The following is an 18,136-nucleotide window of genomic DNA, read 5'->3' as shown; positions in this document are numbered from 1 at the left end:
AGCAAGACTTAATATATTAAACATAACAGATCCTTATAATGCCACAAACTGTTGAATGTGTTACTGCTGAAGCTGATGACTTTGCTGCTTGCTCAGTTCTTTGGAGTTTGCTCTTCTGTGTTCTGTTAAACACATCTAACTTTCGCCTTCTTCCTCTCTTCTCCGGGGATGGAACATGGTTGAAGATAGATGGGACGTTGTCGGGTGAAAGAGGGTTGTCACTCTTTTTCCCTAAAACAGTAATAAAAAGAAAATGGCAACAATTTAAGCTTCTTTTAGGCTAGCTACATTAACATCTATTCATTTATCTGACACTTTAATCCATAGCGATTTACAAGTAGACTAAGCCCAATCCCAATTCTATTTTATACCCCTTCGCCTACCCCTAACCCTTCGCCTACCCCTTACCCTTGCCCCTTGAAATAGAGGGCAAGGCGTAGGGGTGAAAATATTCCCCTAGGGATTTTTTTGCAACCGTTTCTTTGAAGAACATGACGTAAATATGAACACAATATTGAATGTGACATAAAGAAAATGATTATTGGCAGTCATGTTGCCTCTGTAGCCGGTGTATGCAGGTACATTTCTCATATCCCTTCGTTTGAAGTGTGGTCCCGAAAAATCTTCGTTGCAAGGGCTATCTAGCCCTTCCCCCTACCCCTACCCCTACCCCCTACCCCTCCAACCAAAAGAGAATCGAGACAACCCTACCCCTTCACGGGAACGCGCAAAACGGAGGGGTAGGGGCAAGGGGTGAATTGGCATTGAGCCTAAGTACACTGTTAGCAATTGATGTAATTTTTACAATAAATTTTACAACAACATGTTGTATTCATGTTTTTATTGTAAATGCAAATGCATGATGGGAAATTTATGGACAGTCCTGTAATTTTATTGTATCTACACTGTAGAAGCATTATTTTACAGCCGCCGCATAGCATTGTGGGATCGTTGCTGTTTGAATTTTGAAATTGCGCGGCCAACGGTACCAGAGAATCCAACATTTTTGAAAGAATAACACATCTCAGGTATGAAACGTTAACATGAAATCTATTTTATAAGTATATGGATAACGTTGATATGAGTGAGTGCTGCTGATTGTTTCGTTTGGTATATTTCAGTGACATTAGCTTAAGTGACGTTCGCCCCGAGTCGACTAAAAACAACGTGAACTGACCGCGGTGGAGTGGCGTCTTCTTTCTCAATCCATACGGAAAAGGAACCACATGCAGGTGCAAGGTACGAGATATTCACAATTTTTCGTTTGGTATATTTCAGTGACAATATCTAGAGTAACGTTAGATCCCTATAACGTTAGCTCAACTCGTCCCGACTCGACTCGCTCACTCCCGGTATAACTTAACGTACACAACCTAAACTGACCCCGGTGAAGTGGCGGCGTCTTACTCAATCCATAACGAAAAAGGTAAGTTACCACATCAGGTACAAGACACTAGATATTCACAATGGAAAAACAAACATGGTGAGTAGAATCGAGTCGAGCTGAGCTTGTAACGTAACGTTAATGGAAAACCACCACAATGACGATCGCTCAAATAACGTTATCCCAGACTGTAAACATAAGCATTAACTTAGCTAACTTAACGTGAGCCCGCCCGGTAAGCTTCCTTAGCTCAGGTTATTATTATTATTATTGATTACACGTGCTACCGGCTGTTGTAACAGTTAACGTTATTATGACTTCTGTTTTGCTGTCTTGAAATCGTGGTTTGCACACTAGCATAAACGTAGCTTGTAGATTTTACGGTCACTGAATACTTACAGAATTAATTGAAGGTATTTTCATTTAATTCTGTAAGTTAGCTATAACTGTGATAAAAGCTGAATATAGCATCTGGTATGTTCAGATGTTATAACTTTGTGCTTGGCCAACCAAGGTGAAAGAGCAGTCATGTAACGTTAAGCTGTCTTTATATAAAATAAACTGACCAGCACCGTCATTAAATATTTTTTTCGGAGCCTGGGTTCTGTTGAAAGGCTTTCACTGCTCTCTTTGTCTTCAGAGAAGGCAGCAGATTATTAGTTGTATTAAAATCAAGTTAACCATTTTGTTTGTCTTAAATTATATGTGGCTGCTTGGCAAACTGTATGGAATATTACAATAATAATAGATTTGTAATTGGTATTTGTTGTGTAATTGGTAATACTTTTGGTAATGTTTACATTTTTTATTCCCTAGCCCTCTGCCACAGCTGCTGACATCCAGAGAGAGACTCTACCCAGCACAGCTTGCCTAACTGTACAAGGTATATTCTTCCCTTATTTTGTTAAAAGGGTAGTTCACTTTTAAATGAATATTACCCCATGATTTACTTACCTTCAAGCCATTCTAGGTGTATATGACTTTCTTCTTTCTTCTATATGACATCTGAGTTATAAAAAAAAAAAAACCTGACACTTCCAAGCTTTATAAAGGCAGTAGATCAGTTTGAAGCTCAAAAAAGTCACTTGCATTTATCCATCATAAAAGTGCTCCACGCGGCTCTGAGGGGTTAAAGGATAATTCCGGTACTTAGCACTTTGAGTCTCTTTTCTGGTTTGTTTTGGTGTCCTTAAAACAACCCTTAACGTTCGTTTTCAAAACTGTGCAACTCACTAGTGGTTAGTGGTTAGTGGTGTTCGTTGATGATTAAAAACAAATATATCGGCGCAATGTATGATTTCAATCCGTCTGATTTGCTATAGTAGAACTATTTTTTTCAGATACCTCACAACCGCGTATAAACTTCCACTCGATATTTGAGTCTGAAGCGCAGTAATATTAACGAGCAATGAGTCCTCCAACAGAAATCTGTATTTCGCTACGCTACTTGTTTTAGAACATCAACGGACATCACTAATCACTCGGTGAATTGCACAGTTTTGAAAACGACCGTTAAAGGTTGTTTTAAGGACATGTTCACTGCAACAATTGTATAAAAAATGGGAGCAAAATGGGTTTCTTAATTTGTGATTTGTAGAATAGGATTTGTGAAACTGCAATGAAGAATTTGAGAAGGTGTAACTGTTGTGTTGTGTTTGTGGGAGAGAAAAAAAAGTCTACAAGTTTGCAACTCTTAAACCATTTCTCTCTTTGACTTCAAATTTACTGATACACATGTGTGGCTTTTCTCTACAACTACAAATCACGCTGTCACAGGTGTTCAGTTGATTTGAATCAAATATACCTCCATAAGCAACGACTTTATACATGAAGGGATCTTAAAGGGATAGTTTGCCCAAAAATGATATTTAACCCATGATTTACTCACCCTCAAGCCATTCGAGATGCATATGTCAATCTTTTTTCAGACGAACACATTTTCAGTTATTTTAGAAAATGTCTTAGATCTTTCAGTGGTTATAATGTCAAGCTATGGGGTCCACTTCGTTCAAGTCCCAAAATGTGCATGCATCCTTCACAAAAGTAATCCATTCAGCTCCAGGGGGATAAACGAAGGCCTTCTGAGGGTAATCCGTGCGGTTTTGTCGTAAAAATATACATATTTAAAACTTTATAAGTGAAAATAACTGGCTTCCGGTAGCGGTCAACGCGCGTTCACGGAGATGGATGCTGGTGTATGACGTAGGACGAAGCGTAGGAAGCGTCGTGACGTAGAACGAATGTGACAGCGCAGCCAGAGAGCAGAGCAAAACAAAACTCTACGTTTGTTCGACATCACGACGCTTCCTACGCTTCGTCCTACGTCATACACCAGCATCCATCTCCGTGAACGCGCGTCGACCGCTACCGGAAGCCAGTTATTTTCGGTTATAAAGTTTTAAATATGTATATTTTTACGACAAAACCGCATTGATTACCCTCAGAAGGCCTTCGTTTATCCCCCTGGAGCCGGATGGATTACTTTTGTGAAGGATGCATGCACATTTTGGGACTTGAAGGAGGTGGACCCCATAACTTCACATTATAACCACTGAAAGATCTAAGACATTTTCTAAAATAACTGAAAATGTGTTCATCTGAAAAAAGATTGACATATGCATCTCGAACGGCTTGAGGGTGAGTAAATCATGGGTTAAATATCAGTTTTGGGCGAACTATCCCTTTAATCAATGTTTATAACTTTTCTGTAATTTACATTTTTTGTTAGAGTTAGGGATGTCATTAAGTCACCCTGGCCCACTTAATACAAAAACATATTACTTCGCATTTTGAGTGATCAGATTTTACACATTGCTTTGCAGGTATAAGAAAAAACTCAAATTATGCTATCCAATTTAGTGAGAAAGGGATCACTCAATCTCTCACAGGCACACACTCAGGGGTTAAAGTATTCCGGCGTGACACGGTTGTGAAGAAATTTTCATCAGGATAGAAATTCGGAAAAGGTTTATCATTTTTGAGTTCCCCAAAACCTATGGCAGCTCTCACTTAAAAAAAAAAAAAAAACGTGTTTAGCCAATCAGAAGCAGAGTAGGGTGGGACTTGTGTTTGCTAGCTATAACAACGTGCAGCTATCCAACAAGATGAAAGTTTTCTCTGTGTTGCAGATGCGTGATGTGCGAGTGCGTGGAAAAATAGAACTAATTTCTATTTTAAAGTACACATGCGCCGGGTCTGCGCTGTCCGTGTTCCTGGTGTAGCCAGAATCGCTGACATCAGTTGAATCTACGAGTGCGTAGAATTCAGCGTAATACGCGCGTGTAGAGGCCCGGTGTAGCTCGGGTGTTAGAATCACGGTTTAGAGATCTTTCTATTTGTAAACAATGCTCATGAATTTCGACCTGAAAATAGACCTACCCCTCCGCATCTAATAGTCTGCTTGTTTGGGAAATGGCTGAGATAATTATTAAAGTAAATTGAATGAAAATAATCATTTAAAAATATAAAGGCTTATATAAAATAGGAAATCAGATTTTACCGATGCAAAGCTTTAAAGGGAGATGCATCATGGTTTCAGCCCAATTTCTATTCGATGCACTCCACTCCAACCGGTGCACTCGCATCGCAGACCCTTGCATCGATCGTGCCAAGCCACAGACATATACACACAGACACACACATACTCATATAGCCTACAATGACACTCAGTCTCACACACACAAGCACTCATTCATTCATAAAGATCCCTTAATGTTTCATGTCATGGTTATGACCATGTCATATCAGTCTTAAATGTTACCTGATAAGTGTGTTTTTCCCCCTGTTTTCAGAGCCTTTTGCGGCATAAATCCCCAGACGGGCAGCAAGGCAGAGAAAAAAACGAGGGCTGAACGCACCAGTTTGCACACTTTTGAGGAATTGGTGGGCAGGGGACATTAGTGGGCAGGGGACATTAGTATGTTTGACAACTCATGTTTAACCAGTTTGGTACAGTAATAGATTGTTTGTTTGTGCATTGTGCACTCTGTTTTCTCATCAGTTTTAAGAGAAAATAAAAATATTAAAAAAAAATACTAAGTGTTTTGTTTTTCTTTGCAGAAGTCTGAAAGAGGACATTTATCGAAGTTACAACATTTAATTGTAATATTTACAATATTCTGTCCTGTGAAATTACAGGAAATCCCTAAAATTACAGGAAATTCCTGGCTACTAAGTTGCCGTAAATATAAAATTTTGCTGTAATATTTACAGTATTCTATCCTGTAAAATTACAGGAAATTCTATTAAGTACAGTACCTTGTTGTATTTATTTTACAATAACAGTCCTGTATACTGTTTACAGTAAATTTACGGCAACTATTAGCCAGGAATTTCCTGTAAAATTACAAGAAATTTCTAACAGTGTACTAACATTGAAGTTACACAGCAATGAACTTTAGTTAACAGAAAAGAATACCAACTAGTGATCACTATCAGTTAAATAAATCAGCTTGACGGAGAGATAAACTCTTAAGCGCTCAGTCAGAGTATTCAGCGAGTGAAAATATATCTATGCTAAACTTATACGTTTCTTAGCCTCCAACACACACACTGGCGTGTAAAATCTAAGAATTTATTAACTAATGGCTAATGATAGACATTATTTAGTCGCCCAGAGTGAAGATTTAGTTGCATATGTGAGTGATTCATTCGCATTGTAGAGGGTTGGAAACTTAAACATAATGGCATTACAATCGTCAGAAACCATTTTAAACATGTTAGCTAACCAAGTTACATTAGGAAGAACATACCTGATATGAAGTGATCACTGCACAAGCGAAATACATTGCTTGATGGCTCCCATCTCTCTGTTTTGTTGTGTTGGTTAGCATGTTTTATTGCAGTGAACCATTTCAGTTGTCTATCAGGATCCTTAGGAATACGATAAAATTATTTCCCCTTTGCTTTCCTCCACCTGTTCTGGCATCCAGGCGCAGCAGCTGTCCACCATGTTGAAATTATAAGGTTTAAACAGTCTGGTTTTAAATATCATTCGACCACTATCGATCATGCTATTGATACCACTGCCAAAATGGCGGAGTAAGAAGAAGAAGCTGCGCTGCTTCAATGCATCGCAGGCTCGACAAAACGCAATGTAGCTTTTGCTTGCGCTACACCGCTACTTGCTGCAAAAAGTAGTTAGCTACTGGAAAAGCAACATTGCTTAAAAAGCAACTGAGCTACTGCCAAGCTACTGAAAAATGTGGTTAAGTTAGTAGTGTCTCTACTTGTAGTTAAGTACTCCCCAACACAGTGAAGCATGCTGGTGGCAGCATCATGCTTTGGGGCTGCTTTTCTTTAGCTGGAACTCGGGCTTGGTGAAGAGAATCATGAATAGCTCAGAGTTAAGCAGCTATCACCCTGTAGACCAAGACCGGTTGCCCACTAAAGCTTGGTAAAGAGTTGAGCCTGGTCAGTACCTGGATGTAAGACCTCCTAGGTTGCTGCTGGAAGAGGTGTTAGTGAGGACAGCAGGGGGCGCTCACCCTGTGGTCTGTGTGGGTCCTAACGCCCCAGTATAGTGATGGGGACACTATAGGCTACTGTCAAAAAAAGCACCGTCCTTCGGATGAGACGTTAAAAAGGGCCTTGAAAAAGAGTAGGGATGTAACCCTATAGCATCCTGGCAGCTTTAAATGGAAAAAAAAAAAAAAAAAAAAAACACTATACTTCAATGATAAATGATCTGAATGTGCAAAAGTGGTATTTTTCCTCTCTGATGTAGCCTATGTGTATTCAGGTGAATTCAGACAAAAACTAGACGAACATAGGTAACCTCCCCCCACCCATAAACCCCATCAGGAGGATTAACAAGAAACTGCAGTATCTATAATAATAATAATAATAATAATCATAATATATGAAATGTATATAATAATAATAATTAAAAAAGAAAGTGCATACATGCAAAACATAAATATACATATGTAAGTATACCTACATGCATGCACACACACACACACACACACACACACACACACACACACACCCATAGTACTGTACATAAATGCAAACATGCTCACGCACTCTACAAACTTAATCAGAATCTAGCGAGCAACATAACATAACATAACATAACATGACATGACATGACATGACATGACATGACATGACATGACATGACATAACATAACATAACATAACTGCCCAGGTCCACGTTTCTCAAAAGCAACGTAAGCCTAAATTGATCGTAGAACAATTGCCGCTTACGATGCTTTTGGGAAACGCAGCCCAGGCCTGGTCCTCTCTCATCCGTGCTCCTCCGTGAGAGATAAGAGACCAGTGCAGCGCAGGTGACGCTCATTATCAAACACGCCACCAGCCTCGCCCTGTTTGCCACAACCTGAATAAGCAAAATTATATTAGGATATAAGGTAACTGAAAGTAGCAAAATAATTATCAATAAAAAAAAAAAAAAAAAATGCCTTTATCACTCCATCTTTTAAAAGTGTGATCAATAACAGACAGCAAAAACAAGTATATTGTTGTATTCATAAAGAAAAGAATGTCATCGTTCAGAATTAGATGTGAATTTTGATTTTTTTTTTCCTGCTATCAAATATTGCATTATATTAGTATAGCTATTAAAGGGCTTAAGACTGCATATTCTTGTGATAAGCAAACCATGATCATGATGTAATTTTCCTACAGCACAACAGTAGCTATATCATTAACAGCTGAGGTGATTGGCTGAAAACAACCTGGCATCAGAACTGAGCTGCCATGAGTAAGATGGCAGGTTTCAAATAGTGTACTAGAAGTTTTTTTTTTTTGTTTTTGCGCCAGTCAAATGCTTTTGAGTTGAATAAGAATGCTATACCATATGAAGCTGTTTTAGCAGAATGTTTGGACAGGAAGGAGACTGTACTAGCTAGCCTATACCTACATATTTTACTTTCTCGCTGTGTTATTGTTTTCTCTTTAATTTATGCCAAATTACATCATTTTACTTCCAGATATACATTTTAAAGGAGATACACTTATAACTATGCCTGATAAAATAAAAAATAAATGACTGCCGTGTTACCATTTATGAGGGCTTTTCTGAGGAGATATGTGAGGAAGCCTGTTTGTGAGAAATTCTGCTTTAATTTTCTTCGTTTTTCCTGAGGGATAAATATGTGGTGAACTTGTTCGGTTATTTTCTCTCATCATCACTGACATCAGCCTTCCCAGCGGCGCGCATCAGGGAGCGCGCTCGACAATCAGAGCCCGAGACAGTTCATCTATGATTTGCTTCTTCACTCAGCTCCCTTTCAACGGATAAATACACGGTAAGAGTCCTGCTCTTATACTCATTCTTATGCTTTAAAGAATGTCATATCGTATTCATATTTGATTTTGTCAAATCTTTTGATGGAAACATGTTAAGCTTTTTAGGGTGCATTTCGCTTGGGGGTTAATTTATTATTTACTATTAAACCAAAAAAAGACACAACTTTTGCCTCTTTTCTATTCTTATTATTCTCATTTTCAGTATGTTCTCTGTTTTCCCCGTTTGTATTATTTTCAAATCGCAAAATGATGTTTGTCAGAAAGATGGTATGGAGAACAGTTTTGTTTTAAAACTAACCAAGATCAGCATTTCCACGTTTTTCTAATCAGGATACACCCTATAGCCTACAATCGCCATCTCTTCTTACTATAGACTACTTCATTGATTTTTAAGAGCAAATATGTTTATTTTCAATTTAGCAATTTAATTTGGGTAATATTTTATTTTCCATAGGCCTGTGTATTTGATAGATTTCTTTATTTTAAAGATAATGAATATAATATGTAAGAAAGTGCGTCTGTGTGCGCGCAACTGTGAGACCCCAAGCTTGATCATATCTTTATGTTCATAATTATAATAATAATAAGTTTAATTTATAGCGCCTTTCCAGAGCTCAAGGCGCTTTAGCTACAAATAAAAACATGAACGCCACAAAAACAGTAATTGTGTGACTTGATTTGAGTGGGCAGCTGAGTTTGAAAGCATGCAATTACATGTGAATTTTAATTAGACTCCAAATAAGGATCTAGCTCTTTTTTTGCACACATCATTATACAAACTTGATCCATCTTTGTGACTTTAATGATCGATGGAATACCTTCGATGTAGAAAGAATAATGTAGCAGATAATGTAAATAAGTAATAAAATTAAAACAAAAATGAAAAATAAGGTAAAATTATATAGTAAAAACGTATTAATTGTTGAACAGTAAATTGATAAAAAAAGTAAGAAATGTTACTGTAAACCTTTGTAAAAAATAAAAATTGAAATAAGTTAACATGAATGAAATTTTAACAAGTCAATATTGATAGAATTATGTTTTTATAATTATTAATTTATTTGCCTTCATGGCAACAGTTGCTGAAATAAATTTAGAAACTTTGTAATCATGTGGTCTTCTACTGTGCTATTATTATCAACAGATTTGAATAGCTCAAATATTATATTAACATAATATAAATGAATGACATATGCATTTAGGAACTGCAACATTTATAGTGACACAAATGATGTCCTGTAATACTTGTAACAATTGCAGCTTCCAGTTTTTATATCTTAAGTTTTACAACCACAAAAAACTTGATTCTTTGACTTCTGTTTTAGATGCATTGTTTTCTGGCATCAATAAATGCTGGAATTTCATGTGTGCTGTATAGTCATATTTGCAGAGTTGCAAAGCTTAGAAATGGTGCTGAAAAGCGTGATTGTCTTGTTTCTTTGTGCTCATTCTCTTGCTGGCGTTGTTTGGAACAATTTTTTTTTTTTTTTACTTAAATGGCTTCAATGTTGCTTGGTAATTGTGTGCTCCAAATGTGCGTTCTTCTTACAGAGCCACACTTCTAATCAATAAATGTTTTAAATGATCACACATATTGATCATGTCATGCCATTCAGTGGCATCAAGACATCGACTGTACAATGCTGACTGAATATCAAAGAACTCATCAATACTATGATCAAATGACCTTCTGCTGATTCTAGCTAGAGTGTGATTGTTAAGAAAGAACAGATGCTCCAAATGTAGGCCATCCCTAAAACACTTCCAATCGCTTCAGCAATTAAGAGACCCCAAAGCAGATCAATAAAGACCTTTGTGTGATTTGTTCTCCAGCGTCAATGTCCTGCTGGCTAACTGGGAATTAGTCTTTGTTGGACACTGGAGACAGCTGGTCTATTGCTTAACAAATGAGACACTGTCCCTCTCTCCCACTTATCTTATACAGAAGCTACTTTGATTCAACAGAGATGTTTCCATGTAGACTAGTTTTATGGTTGATCATATGGCGTGGTTCTCCACGTTGCCTTCTTTTTGTTGTCTTCACGCCTCACAACGTGCCAATAAAGACTGCAGAGTGTGTGTGCTTGTGCATCTGTCTGTTTTTTGGGACAGGATGAAGGAGTTTTCCCTGCTGTGAGGATGAGGAGCATTCTGCCAGGATGCTTAGCTAGAAGATATTGCAGGGAGCCAGTTGTGATATCACTCTCTCACTTTTCCTGAGCTCTCTTGGCACCAGATGGATTCTCTTTATGGCAATTTTAACACTTAGCCTGTTGTTACGCGCTTTGCATCCTTGACACTTTTAGAGCTGCCAAAACGAACAATGTGAGGTGTGAAATTGCTGAAACTGTTTGTTAAGGGATGGCTGCTCTCATTTTGTAGATGCGTTTATTTCCCTCTTTTGAAGCATTCTTTTGTTTGATTTTTTTTTATTTTAGGAGGCTGGTTGTGAAATCTTAAGGTTTCTGTCAACCTTATTTCAGATTCTCAGTGCAAAATTTGAAGGATTTGCAATTTGCAAAGCTAAGCACTTTTTTTTTTATTATTATTATCTTGATCTTAGTCACATATAATGTGCTTATACAGACCTGCAGCAAAATATCTGACAATAATTTAAAATAAATGATGTAATAAAGCAATACTCTTTTCCTGCATGAAGTATGAAATTGTACTTATGACATCACTGTTACAGGGATATTATTGGTTTTATTATAGACTGTGGCTTTGGGTTTTATTATACAATTTTGGCTATTATACAAAGCTTAGAAATGGTGCTGAAAAGTGTGATTTTCTTGTGTCTTGGTCATTCACAGTGCTCCTCAGGCAAAGAACATGTGGGACTTAATATATATATATATATATATATATATATATATATATATATATACATATATATATATATATATATATAGATATATAGATAGATAGATAGATAGATAGATAGATAGATAGATAGATAGATAGATAGATAGATAGATAGATAGATAGATAGATAGATAGATAGATAGATAGATAGATAGATACACACACACATGTTCTCTGCCTGAGGAGCACTGTTTCTAAGACAGACATAGCTGGCTATTGCATTCCAAATCCGTCACTTGAGGCTCCATTTCACTGGGATGCTACCTATGTAGGTAGTAGACAGCAAGAAAGCTCACTAGTTTTGTAGCAGAATATTATTGAGGCTCTTCAAAAGTGCCACCCTTTCTTGATGACTATTCTTGTCTTCACGGTCTGGGAGATTTAGTGGGTGTGAATCTGGCATGGGCAGCGTCCCCTCATGTCATTTAGAGTCCAACCAACTGCTTCTACACATCAAACATGACCCAATCCACACACAAACTCAAGCAAACCCTAACTGAGGTAGACCTACATATACTTCCCAGAATAGAAACCAATTAGAGTTAGCTAGTAACGACTCAGAAAATATTCTCTGTCTTGTATGTGGTATATATCCACCTCATTCAGTATCAGACAACTCTCAAAAAGTTGTAACTTTCTTAGATCTTCCAGTTGAGGAAGTATAGAGAAAAAGCTTCAACCTTTCATCTCTTTGAAAAGCTTTTTTTCTCCTGCTTTGGGTAGCAGGGGTGCAGCAGATGGCTTATGGAGCCCCAGATCTCAGCAGGAGGAGATGTTGAAGACCTCACAGTGGAAGCTCTCTCCCTCCTCTTGAAATGTCACTGAGTTCATTAGTGAGCTTCACATTCCTTTCAAACTTTTGCACAATATCATCCAAGTCGCTTGTGGAGGCTTTTATCAGTTATTCACACAGTGGTAGGATCTGAACACCATGTTGTGCTCACACATATCCTCTGTGGTTACTCCACCCCCCTTGCTTTTTTTCTTTCTGTTTTTCTTTCATTCTCTTTCTGGTTCTGGGTCTCGTTGTCTTTCACTGAATTTCCAGCACCATCCCTGGCTCCATGCTGTGACCCTTTGCTGAATATCTTATATAATCTAAACTTGCCTGCCGTTGCTCTACAGACTACTGAAGTACTACTGCATGAATCCACTGAGATCTCTGTTTGTTGTGGCTATACTTCTATGTCTTGTATCTCATATGAATGTGTCTGACATTGAAGCATGTGTTTGTGATTTGTTTCTTGTGTTACTGCAGAGGACTAGGTTACTGGAATGCTTTTCCATAGGATATATATTTGATTATTTCAGTCAAATATATTATTAAAAATATTAACATATTCAAGATATACTGGAATAATTATTTTGTTTGATGACCAGTGCTATTTTAGTATAATTCAGACACTATGATAGTTACATACATATTTTTAATTAGTTTTTATTAAATGTTTTTTATCCATTTTTAGATTTTTTTTTTACAAATTTTTGTGTGTTTTTGCTATTTTTAGTAGTTTTTTTTGTTAACTATAATATTTTTTTAATGTACTGATGACCACCATAACAATCAACACAGGTTCATTGGAAAAACATGCCTCTACAGAATCAGAAAAAGCTTTATTGCCGAATTTGCTTGCACAAACAAGGAATTTACTTTGGTAGGCTATTGAAGCTTCTAGTACACACATATACAGTAAATATAACAAGACACATAATAACATTCAAGAATAACAAATATAAAAAAGTATAAAGACACAGGTTTAGTCAGAATAAACATTTACACACTCTAAAAAATGCTGGGTTGTTTCAAGTCAAATTTGTGGGTCAAATATGGACAAACCCAGCCACTGGGTTACATTTTTTTAATTAATTTTTTTAACCCAACGGTTGGGTTTGTCCATATTTGACCCAAATTTTAGAGATTATACAGATAATGTACATATTTACAGTATTGTGGATAATAATATGAATAAATAGGACTAAATAAATTTACAAGGATATTGCACAAAAAAGTGGGGTATTGCATTTGTAAGGCATTTAACTGTTCAAGAAGGAAATAGCCTGTGGGAAGAAACTGTTTCCTGTGCCTAGATGTTCTAGTTCCTAGTGATCTGAGGTGCCGTCCGGACAGTACAGGTCATGGAGGGTGGGTACCAATAATTCTCTCAGCAGTCTGTCCGTGTCCGTTGTAGTCCCCTGATGTCTAGATTTGGTAGCTGAACAAACCAGACAGTTATAGACGAACACAGGACAGACTCCATGACGGCTGAGTAGAACTGTGTCAGCAGCTGCTATGGCAGGTTGAACTTCCTCAGCTGGCGAAGGAAGTACAACCTCTGCTGGGCCTTTTTCACAATGGAGTCAATGTGACTGTCCCACTTCAGGTCCTGAGAGATGGTGGTGCCCAGGAACCTGAATGACTCCACTGCTGCCACAGTGCTGCTCGTGATCTTGAGGAGGGGGAGTGATGGGGTTTCCCTCCCAAAAAGTCCACTCTCATCTCCACAGTTTTGAGCGTGTTCAGCTACAGGTTGTAATGACTGCACCAGACAGTTGTATGACCTCCTGTCTGTCTCCTATGCAGACTAAGTTTCCCCAGTCTCACTATCTGCTGCCTATCTGTCAGAAAGCTGGTTACTGACAGATTGTTGTGGACCATAGACTGTAAAAAAAGACACGAAAAGCTGGGTCCGTTTGTATGATAGAAGATCTTTGAGCGAGTGCAGACAGAGTGACAAATCATTCATGATGAACAATCATTCACTACTACTCGCGCGCGGCATACTCTTCATATGGCTTTGCTTCTCTGCATTGGTCGTCGAGTAATTTTTTCTTCTCAGAGTTTAAAAGGATATGGCGGCACAATTATTTAGTCTATTATTTGCATCACTACTGCCACAGCAAAATCTGCACATTGAACCCGGTTTAAGTTTTTTTTTTATGCTATACAATTCCAAATTTAGGGGGAAGCTTGTTGACACGGGGGCTTAGGTCACTTTAGATTAGGCCACGGAAAACCTGAAAAAGTTATTTAAACAAATCTTTATTGGACATTAATTGCATCAATATTAAGTGTTCCTTGTTTGTGTTTGTGTGTAAAAAATATTTACAAATACAATAAACATACACACACACACAAACACACACACACACACTGGGTATCCATGTTTTATGGGGACTTTCCATAGAAATAATTTTTATACTTTATACAAACTGTTTATTCTATCCCCTAACCTTAACTCTATAGACACATACAGTATTGACATATTGACAGCATTGTAATTTATTTTATTTTGTTTTAAAAAAGTGGTTATGTGTAGCTTTGGGGATAAGGTTTTGTGTGTGTGTGTTTGTGTTTGCGAAGGGGGGGGGGGGGTAGACAAATATTTACTTTTCTAAGTGATCAGACATACTCTTATGCCTAGCAGACTATAAAATGCGTGGGTAAAAAATCCTGTAGACTTACATAGAGGGAGGGACCCCAGCCCAGTTTTAGGACTCAGAATATTATAGAGATTTCTGGGTGGACCAGTCAGCAATGTCCTAGCAACCACCCTGAACAACCACAACAACATGCTAAGAAACTATCATAACACCTTTAGTAACTACAAAACAGCATGGTATAAGCTACTAAGAACACCTTAGCAACAACAGAGAAACAGCACTCTAGGGTAACATACAGTGAGGCATCTGCCATTTTCTTTATAAAATGTGTAAATCTGCAGTAATTATTAGTACCGAATAACCGTTTCTTACTGTCAAAGTCCAATTTAGCATTGAGAACTGGTATACAAATTGGATATTGTTTTGTTTTTTTCAAGAAATCACATAGCAATTGTGTGTAGAACAAATAGGCAACATTTTTATTGCTTTTAATCAAATTTGGCTGTATTATTGATTTTGCACAGCTCAGCATCTTTATAAATCATGCATTGGATACATAAGATTCCCCACCCCCTCAGCATCTCTCCTCTCTTGTCATCTCACGGTCAGCATCTTACCTTAAGGCTGAGCACTGGGCCTTTGCCATATCATGCCAGATGTTGTGTATGTTTACAATGGCTCCTATTTAAATGATGTGTGGTCTTTGTGGATGAGGTCCTACCAAGCCTCGCAGGGTGCACGAGTCACGACCCCCACATCTCAAGACTTAATTTCATCCTTCAGCCCCCTCAGAGGTCCACCTGTTAGTCCCATGACAGTGGGCAGTTTTTGTATTGGATCAGCATGAACTCACATCACCTAGACTATAAATTTGTAAGGCCCTTTCAGTCATCTGAGCAGCTTGCTGACATTTTTTTCTTCTTTTTTTAATGTTCGATTGCTGTTCATTTCTTTAGTTATCTTCAGTGTTGTTTTTGTGTGGTGGATGAGAGACTAATGAACTACCAACGAACACATTTGTCATACTAAAAATTCTACGGGGGAGCGCTCATACTGAATAGAGACTAGCAATTGTGTGAAAACTAAAGCTCAGCAGTCGCTTCAAACCCTCTCTGGCTGTGAAAAGCACACAGTGTGTACAACTGACTGATAAAGTCCAAAACAGTCCGTGTGTATTCCAAAATGAAGCGCCTGCAACTCCTTTTTCTGGCAGGAGATTTGCTACCCAGCCTCATATGCAATTTCCTTCACTTAGCCTTTGTAGACGAGTTCTTAAATAGTCCACAATAAAGTCCCCTGGCTAGCAACCCTACACAACTATCTCTGCAGGGTGTGAGATGCATTTGTGCATCTCTGGCTGATAAGGCTAGTCCAACTATCGACCCTCACAAGATCAATACCCCATCCTTATTGATTTATCATATGCCGCTGTCTTAGCAGAGCAGAATGGCTGCCTGAGCGCGGTGCCAGGTTGATGAACTACCCCTTTCCCACACTGAAGAAAGTCTCAGAGAGACCTAAATATGCTAATGCTGACATCAACACAATGTAAACACACCCCTAATCCCATTAAAGCATGCCATAAACTCAATACAAACACTAATTCATACTAATGCTAATGGTAGCACTAACACAATGCTAAAACCGATATGTACACTGCCATTAGCAACTCAAAATGAACACTACGACTATGATTATGTCCTCTGACTTTCATTAATTCAATTTAATTGTTAACTTTAAAGTAATTTTTACATGCATCCAAACAAAGTGTCTGCACATGTAAAGAGCATTACATGTCAGTGTAGCATAGCATTGAAATGTTTTCAGGTCCTGTTAATGAATACGTTTACATGCACATCAAATTCTGTATTCGGGTTGCCACCATAATTCAAATACAATGTTTATGCATAAAGCCATGGAACATTCTTGTTTAGTGTACAACGGGGCCAAAGGCGCATTTGATTTTATTCTCTTATAAAACCACTAGATGGCACAAAAATTCAGCTCAGCACTTTTCTTAACAACGCTTTTTTATGATGCACGTGGAAATTTGGCTGATCCTTGACGCGATTGCGGACAGCAACGCAAAGTTTATTCTGTGATAATTTTAATGTTTTTTTAAATGTTGTAGATTTATGTAGCAAATGAGAATTGATAAAATTATTGACTACATTTATAACGGTGGCTGTTTCAGAGGAACGAGAGTGGGATCCAGATGCAGCAAACATTTATTCAAACAAACATAATAAAAGTAAACCAGGCAAAACTGATAAATGCAGACACGGGCAAGGAAGGAAAACAAAACTGACAACAAGCGCACACATAAGAAGGTCCATAGAAGGACAACACCAGACAAAGAACATGAGAAACACTTGGGTATATATACACTCAACGGGAGATTGGTTGACAAGACACACCTGGGAACAATCATGAACTAATCAACAAGACAAACTACAAAGGACTACAAAACATAAAAGTCCATACAAGACAAGGGCAACACAAGACAGGAATCATGACAATATTATTGATTATATCTTGTTTATGTTTTTCAGCCTTGAAAGGTAATTAAAGAAAAAGTTTTCCAATAAAAATCAAAACTATTTCCAAAGAATGTAGTGTCCACCAGTCAAACACGAATTTAAAAAGAAATCCAAGAGCATGACATATAATATTCCAGAAGGTCACCAAGCACCCCAGGGTGACACGTTAAAGTAAGAATATATAATGTTTTTATGTAATATAGGCTCATTGGAAAGACATGCCATTACCTATATTTTTTGTAAAATACCAAACGCATACCAATACATAAAGTACAATTCACCGCAGCGGCAGTAAAACATCAACATCTTTTCCATTACATAGCTCCATATGGCTTTTCTGACATAGTAAACATGTTCAGAAGCTCACCTTCTCACCTTTATCAGACTTGAAACACAAGTCTGATAAAAGAGCTCAAGGATTTGTGGAAGCAAGCGAAAATGGCATGATTGCTTCAGCAAATAAATTTTTATCTTACATTTGCTTTTGTTAACACTATCGGTTAAGTTTAGGGAAGGCTTTAGTGTAGTTGGTATTTTCTAACACAGTAGAGTGCTGCAGCTGTGACGTCAAAACCCGGAGGGTTAATTTGCCAGCGTTTCCCTCAAGATTTTCCTATGGGTTTTTATATTTTTTTTTTTATTTTTTTTTTATTTTTTATGAGTAAAATTAGGTCTGTGGTAAACAAAACTT

At 37.6% G+C, this 18,136-nt stretch overlaps 1 protein-coding gene across 2 annotated transcripts in view; it reads left to right on the top strand.

The window, feature by feature from the left end:
* The first annotated feature begins 8,573 nt into the window (after positions 1 to 8,573).
* The window catches only part of draxina (dorsal inhibitory axon guidance protein a), a 55,124-nt gene continuing 45,561 nt past the window's right edge, over positions 8,574 to 18,136 (top strand). The window contains exon 1 of one of the 2 annotated variants that reach the window (XM_081358647.1): positions 8,574 to 8,658. The gene's annotated coding sequence lies outside the window, so the exon portion shown is untranslated. The remainder of the gene's footprint in view (positions 8,659 to 18,136) is intronic. The other variant, XM_081358646.1, reaches the window with a different exon arrangement.

Source organism: Scardinius erythrophthalmus, assembly GCF_964197995.2.
Source record: "Scardinius erythrophthalmus genome assembly, chromosome: 25".
Lineage (NCBI taxonomy): Eukaryota > Metazoa > Chordata > Actinopteri > Cypriniformes > Leuciscidae > Scardinius > Scardinius erythrophthalmus.
This window is presented reverse-complemented; position numbering and strand designations above follow the sequence as displayed.